The following is a 16,942-nucleotide window of genomic DNA, read 5'->3' on the forward strand; positions in this document are numbered from 1 at the left end:
ATAGAGGCAGAGAAGGGAAAAGTGAAAAAAGAAACATAAAAAAAGTTCAGTTCCAGGCAGATGTAGAGAAGGAAGAGAAGAAGGACAAGAAGAGGGAGAAAAAATAGAAAGGCAAACATGGAAAATAATTTAGGAGAAGACTGACAGAAAAAGTGGAACATACTGGGACCAGCCCAATTAGAAATGTGCCTAGACAACAAAGATAAAAAGAGGAAATGTATATTTTTAATACTTTAAAGGATTGGAAGGTGTCTACTTTGGGGGAAATGTACATCTGTTCTGTTTTAGTATTTAGCAGAATACAGGAGAAAATGCATTTCCGTTTCACGGCTTATAGAGTCTGGCTTTCTTGGGGTGGGGGTAATGGGTGTCTCCATTTCAGTTTTTGTCTGCATGATTTTTGTGGTTCCCTATTCTGTGTCAGGGAAGGGTCCATCTGTGATCTGCATGTGGACTGAGGTGAAGAATTCTGTTAGCATGTACTGTCTATGCAGGAATGTATAACAGTCCCACTTGTTCCAGTTTCCCCAATAGCAGGTATACTGGTGCTCTAGGGCTCAGTGTAATATTTATAGTGCTGTTAGGGCTGTAATGGTTTGGTAAATTTTTCCAATTTAGGTTCTGAGTATCAAATTGCAGGGCTTTGTGTTATTTTGCAAATGGTCTGGCCTGTGTGAAAGCAGTCTCTGGGGCATTGTCACCCGAAATTAAAATAGTCAGGACTAGTGGTCTCCACATCCAGTAGAGTCACCACACAAACCAAACCCATCAGCTGTAAACAGTGTCTGTCAGTGGAAGGAGCATGTGTTGTTCATGAGGTGATAATCATAATCTGAATTTTTTTTTATATAGTGAATTGTAAGAGGGACAATTCCATTGTTGGGGAATATAGAACTGGAGCTTCAGTGTCTATATTCAGATTCTGACCAATCCTGTAAAGAATCCGTACAGAAGAATATGTTGAAAGATGATACCAATTAAAATGCTAATTTAAGAGTGGAGGGAAAGAAGGGTGGGATGTGTGGAAATGTCACTTTGACCTGCTCCCCCATACCTAGGGGGCCTTTTACAAAGCCACGCTAGCATGTTTAGCTCTTGGTAAAAATCAGCTGGCAATGAATGCTGAGATACCCATTATATTACTATGGGCATCATAACATTGACCGCCAGCTGATTTTTACAGCGAGTTAAAAACTGTAGCGCGGTTTCATAAAAGACATCCCTAGTTGCCCCCCTGCTGCCACCCAAATATTTCTGTTTAGAGATGCACCTGGGTGGGAAGGGCGAGGAGAGGGAGGAAGAATAAAATCTAGCTACTGGTACATAAAAGCAAAAGCAGAAGAGAGAATGGAGAAAAAAAATGAACAGAAGGATCAGTCAGAATTAGATATAAGAGAGAGAGAAAGAAAGAAAGAAAGAAAGAAAGAGAGAAAGAGAGAAAGAAAGAATAAGATGGACAGGGAAGAAACAAAAAAAATGCAAATTAGAGCCTAGAAAAGGACTTAGGAGAGGTAGTGTTCTGCTGCTCACAGTCTGGTTTCTTGACTTTTCAGTTTCAGATTTTGTCTAGCTATATGTTTCTCATCTGTAGTATCTCTCTCTCTCTTTCTCTCTCTCTCTTTTAATCAAGGTAATGGTTTATGTTTTACATTTGGAGAGGCAGAAGGATAGATACTGGAGTTAAGGTGGAGGTGAACTGCTATTCTAGAATATCTGCAGTGCTGAATTTTCACAGGTGAGGTTTGTACATTTTGAGTATCTAATTGCAAGGAAGATGCTGGATGGGGGACCGACCGCTATGTTGCGGGGAGGCACCAGAAACTCTAGCACCGGCCCTGCAAATACCTCCCTAAGACCTGAGTCTGTCCTGTAACCACCCCTCTTTATGAGCACGCTAGGCCTGAGTACAGCATGTGCTCATAAAAAGGAGTAGTTATGAAGCTGTGATAAAATTAGTTTTCTGCAAAAATATTTACTACCTGAGTCTCTAATCTCAGTACCTGTTTTGCTGTGGACAGGAATATTGTATGGACCCAGACACAGAATCACAAAGAGAGCGGGCTCCAAATGGGAATTGCCATCTTATAAAAGACAGGTGCATATTCAAATAAACCTCACCCATGACACTCATGATCCTGAGCTCCCCATCCTCAGATACCTGTGATCACAACCCACTCACCACTAACATTCCCAATCATGAGTTCCCCAGTCCCTGAAAGACCCTTCATAAAATACTCCCATACCCCTGATTCCCCTGATACCTACTGGGGATCTCAGTTACTAGTTGGTGGAGAGGAGTGGGGATGGGGAGGAGCAATCCCTAGTTGTTCCTGCCTAATTGTTGCCCAGGTTCACAATAGCACCCAAATCCCCCTAGTGGCAATCTTGTGGTACTACTGCTAGAGCTCAAGCTGTCTAATATAGGCAATGATAGGGCAAGAGTGACTGGGAATCATGCTTAACCCTCCTCTCCCAATTAGCTACTAGAGAGACTTCCAGGAAGTGTCAGGGGGATAGGGAGTTTAGGGATTTTGAGAGCCAGATGCATCAACCAAACGTTAAAAAATCTAAATCGTTAAAGTCCCTAACGATTTTTAAAAAACGAAGAATGCACCAAAAAAACAATTCGCACATGCTCGGTGCGGTATTGAAAAGTACAATGTATCAAAGAATCGTAATCCCCGTCCGTAATGGGTCCCTAAAGCATGCGCAGAGCAGCCAAGCGTTTTGCTGGCTGCTCTGCGCATGCCACAAATGTCAAAACACCAAAAAAAAAAAAAAAACAGAAACACGTGGCTCCCTGCTTCCCCCTGCATATAGAAAACAAAAATCAAAAAAAGGATCGGGAGGGGGCAAAGGCGCTCGTCAGGAACGCCCTGTATGGACGGCCTTGCACCCCCCTTGCCCCCCCCCCCCGAGGTCACCGTTGCTCCCCGCTTCTGCTCGTATAAAATAAAAAATTAAAACAAAACTAAAAGGTTTAGCAGCCCCGGTCCCCCTCCCTTCCTGTGTCTCTCTGTACTCCTTCTCCCATAGCCCCGCCCTCCTGAGGTCCTCGCTGCTGCTCCCCCCCTCCACCGCACGGGCAAGAAGACCGTCTGATCAGTGTGAGTCTTCAGGACGTCTCTCTCCTTCGTCTTCCCTGAGCTGGGCCCGCCCCCATCTGATGTAAGTAACTTACTGATCAGACAGTCTTCTTGCCCATGCAGCACCTTCATACAGAGGTGATAGGCGCTGCACGGGCCCGGTAATGCGGAGGGGGGGGGGGTCCAGTGGAGGGGGGTGGGGCAAGGGGGCAGAGGATGGCAGGAGGCGGAGCTATGGCAAAAAGGAGACAGAGAGAGACACGGGAAGGGAGGGGGGCCGGGGCTGCAAAACTCTTCATCTTTGTTTTTATTTTTTATGTAATACAGGGGGAAGCGGGGAAGGGCACGGGGCGGAGGATGGCGGGAGACAGAGCTATTGGCAAAAGAAGCAAGAGAGAGACACAGGAAGGGAGGGGGGCCGGGGCTGCTAAACTTTTCATTTTTGTTTTTATTTTATACAGGGGGAAGCGGGGAGCAGTGGCGACCTCGGGCGGGGGGGGGGGGGGTGGGGAGCAAGGCCGTCCATACAGGACACTCCTGACGAGCGCCTTTGCCCCCTCCCGATCCTTTTTTTTATTTTTGTTTTCTATATGCAGGGGGAAGCGGGGAGCCACGTGTTTCTGTTTTTTTTGTTGGGTAAGGCTCACACATGATCTGGATTGGCTAGGTTTTTTTTTTTTTTTTACATGATAGTCTTTGCGAGTCCACAGAGCCACAACGAGAGGTACAGACCTCTCGTAGATTTTCCGGCATTTTTCCTGCGTTAAGTCAATCGGAAAAGGTTAGTGCATCTCGTTACAATACAATTTCTACAGGAATCCCTCATCTGCATTCCGTTTTCGTTAGCTGCTACTCTCATCGGAAAATGTCCTTTAATGCATGCCACTGTTCAAAAATTGGTCGTTAAAGGGTCATTAAAGTTTAGTGCATCTGCCTCTGAGAAGGAGCTTTCGGGAGGGGGGGGGTCTAAGAGCTGCAATCATGGGATTCAGGGGTGTGGGGCTGTTTGAATACAAACTCCTTTAAGAGTCTCCTTAGAAGCATCAGGCCAAACATTAGTGGCCAGATGCCCCGAGGGAGGAAAGATAATACCAGCTTAAATCTGGAATTATCTTACAATGAACAACACAGCATGTGAGGTCAAATGCAACCTAGTTTATTCATTTGCTATAATAATTAGCTGCTTTGCATTTGTACAGTTTGCATCTCATTATTACGTAATCTGCATTGCACTAAAAAATCACGAATAAAGGTGAAATAATGCATGATTTTTCTATTTAATGTGCTTTATTTGTCAAGAAAAGTGCTTTTCCCCTCTTTAATTCATGTTGGAAGCTGCTCCTAAAAGTCCTTAACATCTATTTGTTAGTGTTATTCTTAGGTTTCGCGGGTGGGGGGGTTGCCTGAAGATTTTCTTTAAAAAAAACCACTTCAGTATTGTTTAAATTGCCTATAGTATGAACACTGTGTATCCATTTGTACCACATGCACCAAGGTAAATGCAGCGCACTGAATAGGCTTCATTGATTCTCTGTTATGTACCTTGAGACATCCATGGAATGCTGACAGATGTCTATTAATAAATATATCTAAACTTAAACTACTCAAATTCCAGATAGAATTTGCCACTGTGTATATTAAACTACTTTTTCATACACTGACTGATACCTTAATTCTTTCTTTCTCGCACACTCTCAGTTCTACCTTGGACAGTCATATAGATCCATAGAACTCTGCTGGAATATTTCTTTGGCTATGGGTAGGGAATGTTTCAGATCTGGGAAGATACCTATAGTGCAGGGATGCAGATGTTTGACTGCTGCAAACAGGTCAAGTTTCAGGATATCCCTTTCTTCTTAGTAGAAGGATGAGTTGCTCTCCTGACACCAGCAGTGGGGTCCTGAAGAGGGATTCATTTGATCAGTTTCTAGGAAGGTGACTATTACCATGTTATGGAGATAGCAGTCTTGCTCCTTGCAACAGTGGTCACCGCAAGACATTTCATGTGATGTTTCTGCTGTTTTGTTGAGATGAAGGGAGAAAATCTTCAGTGGTAATATTAAGGAATTTCAGTTTCTTGCCATTGCGTTAGAAAAACTGGAGAATTAGATTTCCAGTTCATTTTGTGTGGTTTTTTCCATTTCATATCTGTGTATTTGCAGAAGATTGAATTTGTAGAATTTACAGACTTGAGTTGATTTTTATTTATTTTATTCTCACCATCTTCCTACTGTTTTACTAGTTCTTTATGTATCAGTAAACTTATTTTGTGGTTAGAACATTAGGAGTCACCACCGAGGAAGAGGAACTATGGGGCCTTTTTAAGTGTTATAACACAGGATTGTAATACACAGCAAGCCCCAAACTAACACTGTATCAGGAAGGGGCATTCTCAGTATTTATTTTGCACATTAAGATTAATGTGCTGTACCTGCTTCAGGTTAACTTGGCAAATGTAATGAACTAATTGGCTAATTCTTCCATATCCACTCTCCACCCATGCTACGCCCCTGGACAGAAAAGTTTTGAAAATTTTGGTAATGCTACTGCATGATTATGTTAAGGCAGTGGTTCCCAAACTTGTCCTCGGGGAACTCCCAGCCAGTCAGGTTTTCAGGAGATCCACAATGAATATTCTTGAGAGAGATCTGCAAGCAGCATGCAAATCTCTCTCATGAGTATTCATTGTGGAACTCCTAAAAACCTGACTGGTTGGGGGTTCCCCTGGATAGGCTTGGGAACCACTGCATTAAGGTATTATGCAGTAGTTTCCGTGCATTAACCATGTGGATTGGAGGAGCGGCCTAGTGGTTAGAGCACCGGTCTTGCAATCCACATGTGGCCGGTTCAAATCCTACTGCTGTTCCTTGTGATCTTGGGCAAGTCACTTAACCCTCCATTGCCTCAGGTACAAACTTAGATTGTGAGCCCTCCTGGGACAGAGAAATATCCACAGTACCTGAATGTAACTCACCTTGAGCTACTACTGAACAAGGTGTGAGCAAAATTTAAATAAATAAATGTGTGAAGTGCTTAATGCCCTTTAGTAAAAGAGCTCCTATGTGTCATTGTGGACAGCATGTTGAAATCTTCTGCTTAGTGTGTGGTGGTGATGGCCAAAAAAAGCAAACAATGTTAGGAATTATTAAGAAAGGAATAGAGCATGAAACAAAGAATATCATAATACCTTTATATCACTCATGGTTCAACCCCATTTTATTTTGTAAATTCATGTTTATTGCAATTTTAACAAAGAAAATCCAGCATCAAGGTTCATTAACAAGTACAAGTATTAAAACAACTGCACAGATCAACAGTCTAATGCTTGACAAGCTCTGATATACTATACAACAGTTTTCCACACCAGACCCGTACTGCATCCATCCTCCCATCCCTAAACCCACCCCTTCCCTCCCTTCTTCCCCTATCCCCCTTCTCCTGATATCTACAAATACTAGTATCTATACTAATCTCTTGAGGCAAGCATGAACATAATATCATATTTTCATGATACACCGGGTTTAGCATAAACAGGGTTACAGCAGAATGGAAAGACTAGCAAGATACTACAGACCATAAAGTCTCAAATAGCTTAGTCTTCCCATGCATGGTGGATTTAATTTTTTCACACATATGCGCAGCCAAAAGGTGACGGGAGGACCCTCTGAGTCTTTCCATGTCCTAACAATGGTCATCTTAGCTGCTAAGAGCAGAATCAAGATCAATTGGTCAGATGGGGAGCCCGGCCAAGATACAGGGGCTTTCCCCTACAAACACACCTCCAGACCAAATATCCATCCACAGGGACACCAAGACTGTATCTGCTGCCACACCTCACTCCAAAGGCCCAACTGCAGGTACACTCCCACCACAAGGGTTCAAAACTGCCCACTTCCCCACAACCTCTCCAACAAAGGTGGTCTCTGCAGAGAGAGCTCCAGAACCCCGTATAGTTGCTGGGTACCAGTAAAGCCTTAAAACCAGTATAAATTGTAACAGCTGGTAATTAGAAACTGCAGAACATCGAAGCGCATAGTCATAAATTTGTAACCAGTTCTCCCATTCATTGTGACCCCCCAGCCATATTTCACAACTAGTTTCATGTACTGACTCCGAGATAGTGTAAAGAGTTCTCTAAAGTCGGGACAAAAAATTTGCCGCATTACTTGATTTAAACAAAAAAGTTTCCAAGAGTTATAATTTACGAGATAAATGAGCCCGTGCCAGTGGATACTGTAGAACATCCCTAATTTGAAAATACTGAAAGAAGGGAATTTTAACACCCAGCAGATCTTGCAAATGAGCTAACGAAGGCATAGTACCCAAAGGGCATACATCTTTACAGTGGGACAGACCCAATAGTTCCCTATTGAAGTACCTGGTGGCAAGGGGCAGATAGTCACATGATCTACAATATGGGTGGATCATCCATGGGATCCCCAGCATCTGCTTCACCTCAGTCCAACACTTACTCAAGGCATCCAAAAAAATATGGGCACTGGTGGATACCTCCCCCCCTGACTCTCCCTGCTGTCTCCTCCACATATATTCATGAATGGAATAGGGGGAACATATGGTCCCATTCAAGGGCAACCCACAACTTTTCTACTGGGCAATCCTGGTGTTCCTTTATAGATCGATGTGCCGCAGCTTTATAGTAAAGCCATAAATTTGGGAGCTTAACCTCCAGCCTCCTTTGCATGGGTCAGTCTGGCTAAACTAAGCCTGAACCTCCTACCTTCCCAAGCAAAATGTCTGATCATGCTCTCCCACTTCCAAAATAAGACTCTAGGCAACAAGATGAGAAGCTGGGAGAACAAAAATAAAAATCTAGGGATGATCATCATTTTAATAACTGCTATCTTATCCATCCAAGAGAGCATAAGCTGTCTCCACGCTCCACGTTCTACGGGTAAGTAGTTAAGTTGAAAAAGATCCTGAACCTTCCCCGATAGCTTAACCCCTAAATAGTGAAGCCTTTCGTATTAGTTTGGAACAGAAGATCTTGCAGACCATCTGCAGCAGAGATATTAAATAATAAGGCCTCTGTTTTATCTTTACTGATTTTATACCTCGAATAGGTAGAGTACTCCTCTAGTTCAGTTAACAAAGGGGCCAGCGAGGTCCTAAGGTTTTTAACTAAAAATAAAGTATCATCTACATAAAGCAGAACTTTGTGCTTTTGCTGCCCTGCCCGAATTGGCAGTTAAACCGAATTCCTTGCGCCAGCGGCTCTATTGCTAAGGCAAACAAGAGTGGGGACATTGGGCATCCCTGGTGTACCCCCCTCCCCAGTAGAAAGGGCTTTTATTCTTCCCCATTAACTATAATTTGGCTGGAGGGGGCCACATATAAGGATCTAACCCACTGTTCGTATTGCCCTTGTAATCCCATCTTCTGCATTACAAAAAACAGAAATTTCCATTCAACTCTATCGAATTCTTTTTCAGCATCAATAGCTACACACATAGCTTGAAGTTTATCATGCTGAATCCGGGCTATTAAATTAACCATCCTTCGCACATTATCCCCCAACCATCTGCCCCCCAACCGTCTGCCATGTACGAACCCAGTTTTGTCACAGTGCACTAATTTAGGCAAGTATCTCTCTAACCTAGATGCTAGAATCTTGGCAAAAATTTTCATGTCAGTGTTCGAGGGCAATGGGGGTGGTAACTGGCACTCAGAGTGGCATCTTTCCATGGTTAAGGCAGTACTACAACCTTGGCTTTATACATACTGTTGGGAAGCGGAGTCCCTTCTTTGATCGAATTAAACAGCTTAGCCAAAAAAAGGGGGCCATTATTAGGGCTAATGGTTTATAATATTCTGTCAGAAAGCCATCATCTCCTGCTGCTTTACCTGGTTTTAAGCTTTTTATAGCGTCCTCCACTTCCCTCCTATCAATATCTCTATTTAGCTACAACTGATCCATTTCTGGGAATTGAGGATGAGATAACCTGTCAAGGTAGTTTCACATATTTATTTATTTATTTGTTACATTTATATCCCATATTTTCCCACCAATTTGCAGACTCAATGTGGATTACTTAATACCGTAAGGTGTTCGCCAAGTCCGGTAGAGAAAGAAATACAAGGTTATGTTGTGGTCGAATAGGTAGGTACGATACAGGCACAATGGGGTTGAAGAGAGGGAAGGTTGTATATTGTCCAGTCCGATCATTTACATATCTGGCTCTGAAGCAATATTTTCAGAAGTATATAGTTTTTCATAAATTTTTTTGAATTCAGCCACTATGTCCTGGTTGGAAAAAATACTACTACCCTCTGAATTCTTTAAATAATGCACCCACCCAGATTCCCTTTATTTTTTAAGCTGCCAAGCTAAAAGTTTACCCAACTTGTTATTATGTTCTAAGTACTGACATTTTGCCCTAGGCAACAAATACTCCATGTGGTGTGTTTCTATTGACTAGTTGTTGCTTTGCTTTGGTCAGCTTGCCCAATACTGCTGGATTCCCTATACACATGTGAGGCCTGAAGTGAGGCAATTTCAGCTAACAGGGCCTCTTTTCTTTGTTCTCTCTCTATCGACTGTCCCAATTACGAAACTGAACCCACCATAGAATCTAATCTTGAATAAGACTGATGTTGGGCTGAGTAGTATATATAACTATGTGCATTTTTGTTCTGTTCCCTCCACAGGTCCACTAAATTCCATTTAGTCAAAAGAACCCGAAGACATTTACTGTCATGAGTGGAGGCTCAAGAACTCTTACTCAAAGAGTCCAAGGATCTGACAGTACAATTAAAATCACCTGCTTTAAGTAAACCCCCTCCTCAGGTGGTAGAAACATTTTAAATGCCTTCTCAAAAAAGTGGTGATTGGCTTCTACTGCTGCATAAAGGTTAAGAATTGCAAGATTCATATAATCTACCCTGCCTTTATTCTAGAGAACTCTCCCTTCCTCGTCTGCCCTAGATTCTTGTAAAACAAAAGGTAAGGTATTCCTAACTAAGATAATGACCCCCCCTCTTTTTGGAGCTTCCTGTCGAGAAGTATACCTCTTTCCATCCCCCCTTTTTTTAACTTAAGAGATTCCTCTGGGGTAAGCTTGATTTCTTGCAACAATGCTATGTCAATATATTCCTTTTTCAAAGCTGCTAAGATCTGTTTCTTTTTAATAGGACTATTTAACCCCCTGACATTCCAATAACCAAACTTAATTTGACCCACAGGTATCAAAATGGATCATTCACTTCATATGCAACACTCCATTGTACAGCATCCATCCGTCTTGTACTGGTGCCATGCTCACCTCACACTTAGTCGTCCATATCAATGCACTCCCTGTCCTCCTTCCCCCTACCCCCACTCCTCTTTCCCCCACGCCCCTCCCTTCCCCATCCCAACACAGCACCACATCAGGTTCTCTAGTTAACCCAACAAAACCTGTCCTCCCCCAACCAACATAAGATTTTGTACCCCTTCTCTGCTAGGCTAGCAAAATTATCATTACAATAATATTAACAGACATTGCGGGAAGTAAGCCCAACTAAGGTATGAGTTTTAAGAAAGAAAAAGAAGAAAAACTTCCAAGGGGGTTAAGCAAAACATCAGCCTCTTATCTTCATTACTTTCCCTCCAGCAGTCTTATCCAGCTTGGTTCCCCAGCAGTACCAAAACAACCTCTACATGTCACTAATGCTGAAATCCACCATCACTCCACATAGAATAAGGCTGTCACAAAGCCTTCAGTTCTCAGGAAATAGCTACCACAGCCTCTGATCCATCTCCTCGTGCTTGCCCTTCCGGTTCTAAGACATGGCAATCTTCCATGTTGGATGAACTGTCCTCTTCTGACCTCCAGGTAGTTCTTTCCGGGCTACGAATTGGGACTCTTCTTGTTGAATCCTCAGTTATCCTTTGCCCATGTTTACTGTCCTTCTCTTTACGTCTTTGCGGCAGTACCTTCCACGTCCCTCCTTGGAACAACGGTTTCGATGCTGGCCTCCTCACAGTCGCTGTTGAGATGCCATTTTTGCCATGTGATTTCAGGAAACATTTAATCTCCTTAGGCAAAGCAAGAAACTGGCATTTACCGTCGACAAGCACCATCAGCTTCGCTGGATACCTTAGGCCAACCTGATAGCCGTTGTCTTGCAATTCCTGTTTATAGCCTCAAAGCTCTTTCCACTTATGGATGGTTTCCAGACTAAAATCAGGATATACCCGAATCTCCGCATTATCAAACTGGGCCTTCTTGTCCTTGTGGGCCTTGCACAATATATATTCAACATCCGAATATCTAAGCAATTTTACAATTATAACTTGTGGGGGCAAATTGCGGTCTGGACATGGACGTAACTCTCTATGCACTTTTTCGATTTCATGCAGTGAGGCGCTGGGGTAATCTGGAAAGCAGGTCAACAAAAACTTATGAACATAATCTGCTGGAGTCGTTCCCTTTGCTCCTTCCGGCATTCCCACAATTCTGATGTTCGACCTCCAGTTTCTGTTCTCTTGGTCCTCAACGTTTGCATAAGTCATGCACTTTCATTGCACTCACCTGCTGCTTCTTCCTCCAGGTCCATTATGCATGCCTTGGTGGCATCCACACATGTACTGATCTCCGAGAGTTTCCCTTCTAATTTGATCACTACTAGTTTCGCAATTTCTGCTTTGGAGGATTGGATTTCTGCAAGAATTCTTTGCCACCCATCTGGAGCTGAATCCGCATATTCCAAAGCAAAAGAAGATGTACCTGGGTTTTTCCCTCCTGTTGTCATTCAGGGCCTTGGCAGCTTTGGCCACGTGCATGTCTTTGATCGAGGTAGGCACCTTAGACTTCAGTTGTTTCCGCATAGCTCTAGCTTTTGGCTATCCTGATCATCCACTACTCCCTTTAGTGTTATTGAAGAACACTATACTCCCGATCTCTGTGGGGAAGTTAAGATAGGTATACCGGAGCTCCCTCAGGCATGTCCAATCCCCATGCGTGTCAACCAGAAGTCCCTTGTACAACCCCATCTTGAGCACTGTGTGAAATTCTGGCCGGTCACAGCATCTGAAAAAAGATATTGCGGAATTAGAAAAAGGTACAGAGAAGGACAATCAAAATGTTAAAAGAGATAGGATGACTTGCCTATGAGGAATGGATAAAGAGCTAGGGCTCTTCAATTTGGAGAAGAGCTGGCTGAGGGGAGATATGACAGAGATATAACAATTCCTGAGTGTAGTGGAAAAGGTAGATACAAAATGATTGTTTACTCATTCAAAATGTACAATGACTAGGGAACCCATTATAAAGTTACTAATTAGAACATTACAAACATATTGGAGAAAATATTTTTTCACTCCGCATATAGTTAAGTTCTGAAACTTGTTGCCAGATGATATGGTACAAGCAGTTAGCATAGCTGGGGTTTAAAAAAGGTTTGGACAGATTTCTGGAAAAAAAGTCCATAAACTGTTATTAAGGTAGACCTGGGGAAAGCCACTTCTTATCCCCGGGGATAGATAGCATGCAATCTTGCTAGTTTTTGGGTCCTGCTAGATACTTGTGTATTGAACTGGCCACTATTAGAAATAACATGATGGGTTCGATGGACCTATGGTGTGACCCAGTGGCAATTCTCCAACCTGATGTTCCCCAATAAAGTCATTCTATTTTAACAGTGCTGATGATAAGTCAAACAGGTGCATGGGTATACAGTGAGGTCCCAAAGGCAGATGAATTCACATGCACCATTTATAGAATCACGCTTAGCACTGATTTTTCCGTGCCCTAACTTTGGACATCAGACTTATGCCTGCTGTCCAAGTTGGGTGTAGATGCTGCTATCCAAGTTGAGTGCAGAGACCAGTATTCTGTAACAACACACACAACTTTTTGAAATGCTCTTGACACGCCCATGCCTCTCCCATGGTTATGCCCCCTTTTGAGTTGCAAGTGATGGGATTGGGGCACCGTGTGTTATAGAATAGTGTACAGTTGGATGCATGCACAAATCCTAATTGGAGCCAATTAGCCCCAGATTCTATATAGCACACCAAGAGGCTCATTTTCAAAGCACTTAGCCTCCCAAAGTTCCATAGAAACCTATGGAACTTAGCCTCCCAAAGTGCTTTGAAAATATGCCTCTACTAGCGTTCTGCGCCAAAATCCAAGTGTATTCTATAACAACACACGTAACTTAATTGGGTTAACAAGCCAATCAGCATTTTTAACTGCACTTAACAAGCAATAATGAGCACTAATTGGCAATAATTAGAATTTACATGCACAATTCCCTAATTGTAATTCTGTATATAAGGTGCTAATAATTACATGCCAAATATGCACGAATATAATTTGAATACCAGCATAGATACATGCTGTGATGAGGGCTTCAGCGTTTTCTGTAAAGCCTAAATTTTAATGCATGCAGGCAAAAAGGGCATGGTTATAGGTAGGGAAATGAGCATTTCATGGGCCTTCCAAAATTTACATATGTTGTTTATAGAATATGGATCGCTGTACCTAAATCAATGTGCTGGGATTTATGCCACTTTTTTGTTGCTGTTAATAGATACATGTAGTTTTAGGTGCTAGGATATCAACTAACCGTATTCTATATACCATGCCTAAATCTAGGCGCCACTTATAGAATGCGCTTAGGTGGAAATGTTTTCTGTGTGGATTTTTTAAGCGACATATTTATTTATTTATTGTTCACTTATATCCCACATTTTCCCACTCATGCAGGCACAATGCGGCTTACAAACATTAAATAAAATACAGAATAAGAAAACTTACAAGAATATACAAGGAGTATGCAGGGGGAGAAGCATCTAACAGGGTGAACTAGCAGGGTAGGAGCCAGGGAGGGTGCATCAGGCAGCGGTATAAAGTGAGGAGTAGGTCTTGGCAAAGAAGTAGGTCTTCAACAACTTCTTGAAGAGGGCGTAGTCCACTTGAGTTTTAAGGTGTTGCGGGAGAGAATTCCAGTGCTTAGGACTCCAATAGCGGAAAGATGAGGCGAAGATCCACTTGTACTTGACACCCTTACAGTTTGGGAAGTGAAGGTGGAGGAAGGAACGAGCATATATATAATTTGGCCCGAAATGTCAATAATTGGTTGTTGGCGGTCAATTATTGCTTGTTAATGGTTCGTTAGCCAATTAAGCTGTGCCTGCATCTTGAGATTGCATGCAAAGCTAGGCATCCAAGTCTGAGTGCCATATGTAGAATCTGGGGGTTGCTGTCTTCTGAAATGACTTCCCATCCTCACTACTGACTTTAAAAAATATTTCTGCTTTTTCCTCATCTCTCTCCACATGGGGGTAATTATGTGTATAAGGTGCTAATATTTACATTCCAAATATGCATGAATGTAATTAGAATACCAGCATAGATAAATGCTGTGATGAGGGCTTCAGCATTAGCAGGGCCAATGAAGTGGAATGCTTTATCTGGTCAGCTACCTTTATGTTCAAATGGTTTGTAATTTAAGAAACCGCTAAAGGCACAGCTTTTGGTTCATTTTGTAATGTTTAATGGTGGTACATCGAAAAATGGTAGGGATGACTGTAGCAGTGCATTTGTCTTGATTTTTACATTTTGCTTGCATTTTTTTATTATGCATGTTTTTATGGTAGCAACTTAGGTTTTGAGTGGGTTATACGTTTTTAAAATAAATAAATAGGGCCAAAAATCCACCTTAGCACTATACTGTAAATACACACATATCTTACATCATGCATGTCTTACAGGCAGGTGCACACATGAGTGGATTCTTGGTGGAGTGTGGGCAGGGACCCACACTTACACATGTCATTTATAATCACATGTGTATATCTGGCATTTAGGCATAAGCACTTACATCTGATCTATGGGTGATATGTTTCTGCTTCTTAACTGAATACACATGTCTATATGCAGTTATATTCAAAACAACATTTGCATCTAGCTTCTCCTACATGAGCGCACAACTATGGAATGGACTCCCGCATGCTGTGAGAACAATACATGACCATCTAAACTTCAGGAAATCATTAAAAACTACCTCTTCAAAAACGCCCATCCCTCCGATCCAACATAACTCCCCACACCCAGCAACACAACATAATCAAGGATCGTACTGGACAACCTACTATCATCATTCTCCTCAACCCAATGACGCCTGAATCACATCTACCTCATCTGTCCACAACACAATCTTGTATTTGTTACCAATTGTAACGGCAAATGCCTTTACGGTTACTTGTAAGACTCATTGAGCCTGCAAATAGGTGGAAAAATGTGGGGTATAAATGTAACAAATAAATAAATAAATTCATATTCTATAAAGGAAAGTAAATACCTACTTTGCTTTCAAGAATAACCACCACATAAGTACCCCCTGGGCACTGGAATAAAGGAACACTGTTATAGAACTGCCCTCATACTGCCCCTCACCACCTTCCAACCTTACAGTTCCACCTGTGGCCTCCTGTCTTTCTTTCACATACCTGAAAAATGTCTTATCACCTCACTTCGGCGTCCTTTTACTAAGCTGCAGTACATGGGGGCCTGCACTAGCATCAGCATGTGATTTTTTAAAACTTTTTATTTTTGTTTTAAAGATCAATTCATAAATTAAAGTGAACAAAGAAATATACACAAAGAATACAAAAAGGAAAATGTTTATACAACCATTATCAATGAAAATACCTCAACAGACCACCAAAATATAAGGCATTGTCATCAAAATTATAATAAGGTAATAATTACAATATAATCAAAGAGCTAGACTACAACAACACTGATCAGCCAACCTTAACAGTGCTTAATTCTCTGGTAATGACTGCCTTGCATGTGAACTCTTTTTTAACTTAAGAAACTCAAGAAGTTGTTTTGGGTCAAAAAAATAAAAAAGATTTGCTCTCAAAAACAACCAGACAAATGCAAGGAAATTTTATTTTATAGTTTGCTCCAAGAGCCAGAGCTCTAGGTCTTAAAGCCAAGAAAACTGACATCTCTGTTGTGTAACTCTTGATAAATCAGGAAATATACAAATTTGTGACCCCCAAAAAACAGGATTTAAATGACCAAAGTAAATACACAATATTCAGTCCTGGTTAGGTTCCAACGCAAAGGTAACAATCATAGTTGACATCTGTGTTACCACTTCCAAAGATGACTCAAGGAAGCCAATCAAGTCCATAGTAGCTATCTCTTCACCTGGTTATGCAGCTACTCTTCCAAGGCCAGGTACATAGTAAGCTCTAACCAGGGGCGAGGGGGGGGGGGCATGCCTCAGATGGAATCTTCAGTATTTCAAGGAAGTACTTGCGAATCATATCAAGAGCAGAAATTAATGGGGAACATGGAAAATTTAATAACCTCAAGTTATTCTTCCTCATTTGATTTTCCCAAAATTCAAGCTTACAATGCAAATATTCTTTCTCCTTCATCAAGACAACCATTCCCTCCTGGGTTTGAGCAGATCTCCCCTCTATGGACTTTAGCCTCTCATCATATTGTTCCATACAGACAGCCTGTTCCTGCTGGACCTTTTTGGAATCTTTAATATCTGACATCAATTGTTGAACAACAGTTTGTAAAGAACAGTTCACAGCCCGAATCACTTCCCAGAGTGACTCCAAAGTCACGGCAGCTGGGTTTTTAAATCTCCAAACCTCTGGATTGCAGTTCGTCTACTCGACTCTCTCCAGGCAATCCAGAGGGAGCAGCCATGTTGTGGAAATGATGTTACCATACTCCCAGCACTGGGAGAGGAAAACACCACAGGAAGACCCCCCCAGCTAAGATGGTGTCTGCCTCAGTTGGGCTCCACCATTTCGTTCTCCTCCCTTAGGCAAGGCACTTCCAGGTTGGGAGAGTACTGTCCTTATGGGACTCAAAGAGACC

The sequence above is a fragment of the Microcaecilia unicolor genome, chromosome 2 (genome assembly GCF_901765095.1).
Source record: "Microcaecilia unicolor chromosome 2, aMicUni1.1, whole genome shotgun sequence".
Lineage (NCBI taxonomy): Eukaryota > Metazoa > Chordata > Amphibia > Gymnophiona > Siphonopidae > Microcaecilia > Microcaecilia unicolor.